Raw genomic sequence first — 6,000 nt, forward strand, 5'->3', positions numbered from 1 at the left:
CTATATTTACAGTAACAATAATGTTGATGTTTCATGCAGACATTACCCCTATGGAGTATGGAGGATTGAAAGTGCCAAAATTGAATCAATACATGTCGCATTAATGTTGAATAAAGGTTTAATTACTTAAATGTGCCATTCATTAAATGTTTCATTAATTAAATCAATGTTTCATTAAATGTTATTTATTAAATGACCATATCAATGTGTGTGTGTGTGTGTGTGTGTGTGTGTATATATATATATATATATATATATATATATATATATATATATATATATATTTTACTGGATATTGTGAAAGAAGAAGTTTGTAAAAGGGAAATGGTCATTGATTGATACGAAGACAGAAATGTTTATAAGTAAAGTTTTGTGTATGTGTTGCGCTTAATAAACGCTCAGACGAAATCTGGGAAGGAAGCCGCTCACGTTGTCCTCCTTTATCCGTCACTCCTGCCTAAACAGGTAAAAATGTAATTGTTGCTGTGGCCCACCCCGCTGGACCGGTAACATGTGTGTACTGTACTTATTTAATGATACAGCAGCACATATCCATTCTCATATGTGCATCCAGAATAAGCTTAAATAACAAAACTGCAATTTACTGAAGCAATAATTCAGTGTCTCACTCATCGATGGTGGTTTCTGAAGAACGGAAATAGCAATGACTGCAAAGTAATGATGCAAGTGCACGACTCCTTTAAAATGTTGGTGCAGTGACTTTTTAGCGCGGCGTGATGACTTGAATTCTCACCGCGCCGACTTTTTATCTCCGCGGGATGACTTTAAATCTGTGCCAAATTCAAGCACCCCTAATCTTTTCAAAAGAGTGCGAATGATTGAAAGAAAATGGTCACATTCCCAGAGTTAAGTACAGCTAACCTTCTTGGCGATTGCAATCTGACGAATGAAGCATCACAACACTGTGACAGTAATTATTAACAACATTCTCAATCGTTGAATGGAGTTTAAATTTTCAACTATTTTTTTTATTCTCACGCAATGTTGGTTAAAAGTGTCACTCATGGGGCTTCGCACTTCATGTGGACGTGTGTGCAAATATTGCATGTGCAAATACTGAAGCCATTATTGATTTAAATGTTATTAATTTCATTGGTGCTTTGGCCCAGTTCTTTTGATTTTTTTTATGTATCAAACTAACATTTGCAACACTTTTTTAGTAATCATTTGGAAGATATGATCATTCAAATTTGAAAAGTCAATGTTAATAATTCCTTTGAAAATTATGTGAGAGAAAATATATTGTAACTTTCAGCTAATTATATTATTCATGTTAATTGTTCATTATTCTTGACAGCAAGTTGATACATTGTGGAAAGAATCTTTTGTAAACTGTTCTATGAGCTATCAAAAGTGGAGGGTGCTAACATATATTTCTGCTGTATGTGCCAGAGGACCGCAATCTAATCGATGTGTGCTGTGTCGTTGCCGTGACACGTCATGGCACCTGGGTGGTCCAAGCAAATTCAAGGGGTGGCAGTGCCCCCCACTCCGCTTCTGAATTTTAACATTTACGATGCCCCCTGATTAACTCCAACATAATTTTTCATATTCATGTATACTTCACCTGAATTGTAAAGGATCACAGTAAGTGTGTCAAATATTTGGAAACTATTTTACTCCCCACCTCCCACCCAAAACAAAAGCAACAATAATACGATCTAAATATTTTTTGCTGTGCAAGAGAAAGCACAACGAATTTGTTCATAAACAGGGGCTCTCTTAAACAGAGGTTCCTCAGTACTGGTGTACATTGTATTATTATCATCTTTTTATATGGATTTTCTTTTTTCATTGAGTATGATTGTTTGTTAAAAAAATATATTTTTTAAGTCATGGTATTTTCTACAGCCAAGTTAAGATCTCACTCGTCACAATGGGCAACATCAATATGACCCGCTATGTTACATGTATAGCTCCCAGCAGGTTGCCACAGTGATACACGTTAGAAAAGTGGTCGTATGTTCGTCAGCACTGCGTACTTGCACCTGATGAAAAGCACACACACATGATTAGAGCCCAGCGTTCAGATGTGCATTAATAATTGTGTGTGCGTGTGTGCGTGTGTGGGTGTGCATGTAGGTGCATTCGTCTCTTTACTTAGAGCAAGAAAACACAAAAACATCAACTAAAATTGTTGTATACATTTCTCTGAGATCACTGAAAGAAGGAGATTTCTCAGGAGATGTGAATGGCAAATGCACAAACAAGTGATTATTGACAGCAAAGATAGCAGCATCAAACATAAAATACACGTGAGCCATACCATACACACTAGATTCTGTATGATTGGTGATTGCATTTATCCATTTCTGAATGATGACACCTATTGATTTAAAATATTTGATTAATGATCGAGGACTGCAATGAACGATTTTAAGAATCGATTCATCTGCCAAGTAGATTAAGTGAGGAATTGGATGTTTAAGAAAATGTTTTCGTTTGCATCCCTTATTTAAGAATGACTGCCAAAATCGCAATGACGTTTTTTTTTTTCATTATAAAGTGACTTTTTTGGTCCATAATTTGCCTAGTAGGCAAAATAAGTTAATCACTGTTTTCCAAAATGAAAACAGTGTTGGTAAATGTCTTATTTTGACTCGACAATGACAAATAAGTCTGTTCATGGAGGGCCAAAGAAATCTGAGAATATGAACTGTCAAGCAGCTACAATGATAATGAATTCATTTACTTGAAGCTCTCTTTTATGTGGGGTGGCATGATTAGACAACATACTGCCTCTTACACTTTGGAAAAGGTATGTAGTGTAGATCCCATGCAAGTGTGGACTTGGGGTGACCAATTTAAAGGCATGCCCATTCTCACTTACCTCTGTCTTTTTTTCGCCCAGGTGAGCCTGGACGCCTAATCAAGAAGCAGGATCAACTCTTGTTTTCAAGAAGTTTTATCTGATATGTTTGGCGTTAAAAAAAAAGGGGGGGGGGGGGGGGCTTCCTATTCCAATCATAAATAAAAGGGAAGAGAATTGGGGTTGTCTGTTCACCTGTATGCAGCATTTAAGAAAATATCTTGGGAGTATTTTCCGACCTAACAGAGGGGTAGAGGCTCTCACTTGACTCAGAGGCAGATGTTAGCTTAAGGTTCACTTGGACATTGCTGCTGGAATTACTCAACAGTGCGGACAAGACTGGTGAGACAATCGGTCAATAAGCTCACGGGGAGGACAGTCAACTCATCTCTGACATGGAGGGAAACCTTCACAACGCGTGTTTCCGCAATATGGTTTTTGTTTTGTTTTTTTATGAAAAAAATGTGTAGCGCTAAGAGGCAGATGAAACATGGTACATTTATGATTATATTTGAAACAAATACCAAATATGCAAGATATGAATGAATTGAGGACCGATTGATGAACCACTACACACATAATTTGCAGCAATTAATGAGCAACTTTATTGGGCACTACATCAGTTACATTTGTGCACATAAAAAAAAAAAAAACACATTGAGAGTCCATGAAGCCCTTACAGCTCAACAACGGGTAGAATTTTTATGTACATCGTGCTTCCTCACTAAAAAAAAGAAAAGCAAAAAAAATAACAGACCAATTTGTAGTTGATTTTTCGTCAAACAATCTAGCAATACTCTTATACATTATAAATCTTTCTATGTTTGGGGGGGGGTCCCCAGGGCAAAATACAGCAGCATCCCTCAGAAGAACTGAAAGACAAAAGAATAAATAAATGTAAATTACTGTCAGATTTGTCTAGGGTTGTACAAACTCCACAGTGCGAAAGACTTTGTGGTTCATCAGCCATTTTGTTGACATCCTGCAGAATATACTAAAATTAGCAAAGACACGATTGCTTTCACTGTGGTCTAGTTGAGCTCCACACGTTCATGGTTCAGCACAAGTGGATTAACATATTTGCCGATCCGGCCCCATTTTAGATGGGGTTAAGGGGGTGCTTTTTTAAACTTCACCTTTACAACGCCTGCTTAGTCAAAATGGGAACAATTACTCTTAATAACACCCTAGTTGAAAAAAAAAATAATTACAGTAGGGTGTATGCTGATTATTAAATGCTGACCCCACTTACACCACGGAAAAAAATAATTATAATTAATTATAGTTGTTGCGTTTTTAGCTATCAAGCAGCACGTTGTATTCGGGAGGAAAAGATGACGATTGAGAGAGATATATAATCTTTAGCCTTCAGGGCATAGTTTATTCAATACCGCTGCTGGCCACACGTCAGGCTCCGTACAACTGCAGCTCAAAAAAAAAAAAACACACTACGAGCGCACAGGAAGGAAGTTCCAGATACGGTAGCCCAGAAGTAACCCAAATAAATACAGCGCCCTCCTATGGCACAACTCTTAGTCAGTAATACAAACATAAATAAAACTGTGGACACATCTGTCATTCACATTCAACACCCCCACTTGTTCACAGGTTCTTGAATTCAATATGAAACAAAACAAATGAACTTTCTGCTACCAATAAACAAAAACAAAATCAACGTGGGCTCTGTGTCTCATTTCAAACTCCAAAAATAACAGATTCAAACTTCTGCAGTTTCATCTTGATTACAGGTTTGGTCATAATGTCAGCCATCATATCATCCGTAGGACAGTAAACCAACGTTACTCTCCCCTCACTTACAGTGGACCTGATAAAATGGTATTTTATATCCACATGTTTAGCCCTCTGTCTGTTTACAGGGTTTTTAGCAAGAGCGATTGTTCCTTGGTTGTCCTCGTGTACAATTGGCTGTGTATACTTGTAACTGTCAATACCCTCTAGCAACTGCTCTAGGTATAAACACTCTTGTATGGTAGAAGCCAGTGCCATGTATTCTGCCTCACATGTTGAAAGGGCAACCGTAGGTTGTTTCTTAGATTTCCATGACACTGGTGAGCTGGTTTTATTGAGATATATACAGTATCCCGTGGTACTGCGCCTGTCGCTGGTATCAGATGCCCAGTCAGCATCACTATAGGCTTGTATGCCTAGTTTCTCATTGTCGTTTCTTCTGAAACATAGACCTTTATCAGCAGTGCCTTTGAGATACCTTAGAACATGTTTAACAGTAACCCACTGCTCCTCTGTAGGCTCAGCAAAATACTGTGATAGTCTGCTCACTACAAAGCTCAAGTCTGGTCTGGTACAAGTGGATAGGTATATCAGGCTGCCTACAGCCTCCCGGTACAGTCTGAAATCATCCATCTTTACAGCATCCACAGAATATTCAAGCTTCTGATCACAGGGTGTTTCTCTAGTTCTACAGTTTTGCATGTTAAAACGCTGTAACACCTTGTTAATGTACCTTTCTTGTGACATTTTTACACATCCATTTGACTGACAGAAATCGATACCCAGAAAATGTTTAAGGCAACCCAGATCTTTCATCTTAAACTTTCCTGCGAGCACCTCTTTCACTTCTCTTAGAACCATCTCATTGTTGGCTGCAATGATCAAGTCATCGACCCATATGATTATGATCACCTTTTCGTCTTTTGACTCTTTTTTATAAACACAGTGGTCGGCTGGATTTTGTGTGAACCCGTCCTCAATTAGACAGTCATGTAACACTCTGTTCCAGTTACGCCCAGATTGTTTAAGGCCATAAAGTGACTTTTCAAGCTTATAGACTAGACCATCATCTTTCTCTTCATAACCCTCTGGTGGATTCATGTAGATTTCATAGTCTATGGGCGCGTGCAAATAAGCTGTTTTTACATCCATCTGGTGTGTTAGTAGATTCTCCTGGACCGCTTTTTGTAACAGCACCCTGACACTCGTAATGTTTGCTGTGGGTGAAAACGTTTCCCCATAATCTATTCCCATCACCTGGTTGTATCCCTTAGCCACAAATCTTGCTTTGTATTTGTCTTCTCCATTTACATCACTCTTGATGGAGTAAACCCATTTACCCCCCACTGTTTTCTTGCCTACTGGTAGGGTTGTCACAGTAAATGTGTTGTTGTCGTTTAACGACTGGACCTCCTCATCCA

The sequence above is a fragment of the Hippichthys cyanospilos genome, chromosome 2 (assembly GCF_059441005.1).
Source record: "Hippichthys cyanospilos isolate Australia breed blue-spotted pipefish chromosome 2, RoL_Hcya_1.0, whole genome shotgun sequence".
Taxonomy (NCBI): Eukaryota; Metazoa; Chordata; class Actinopteri; order Syngnathiformes; family Syngnathidae; genus Hippichthys; species Hippichthys cyanospilos.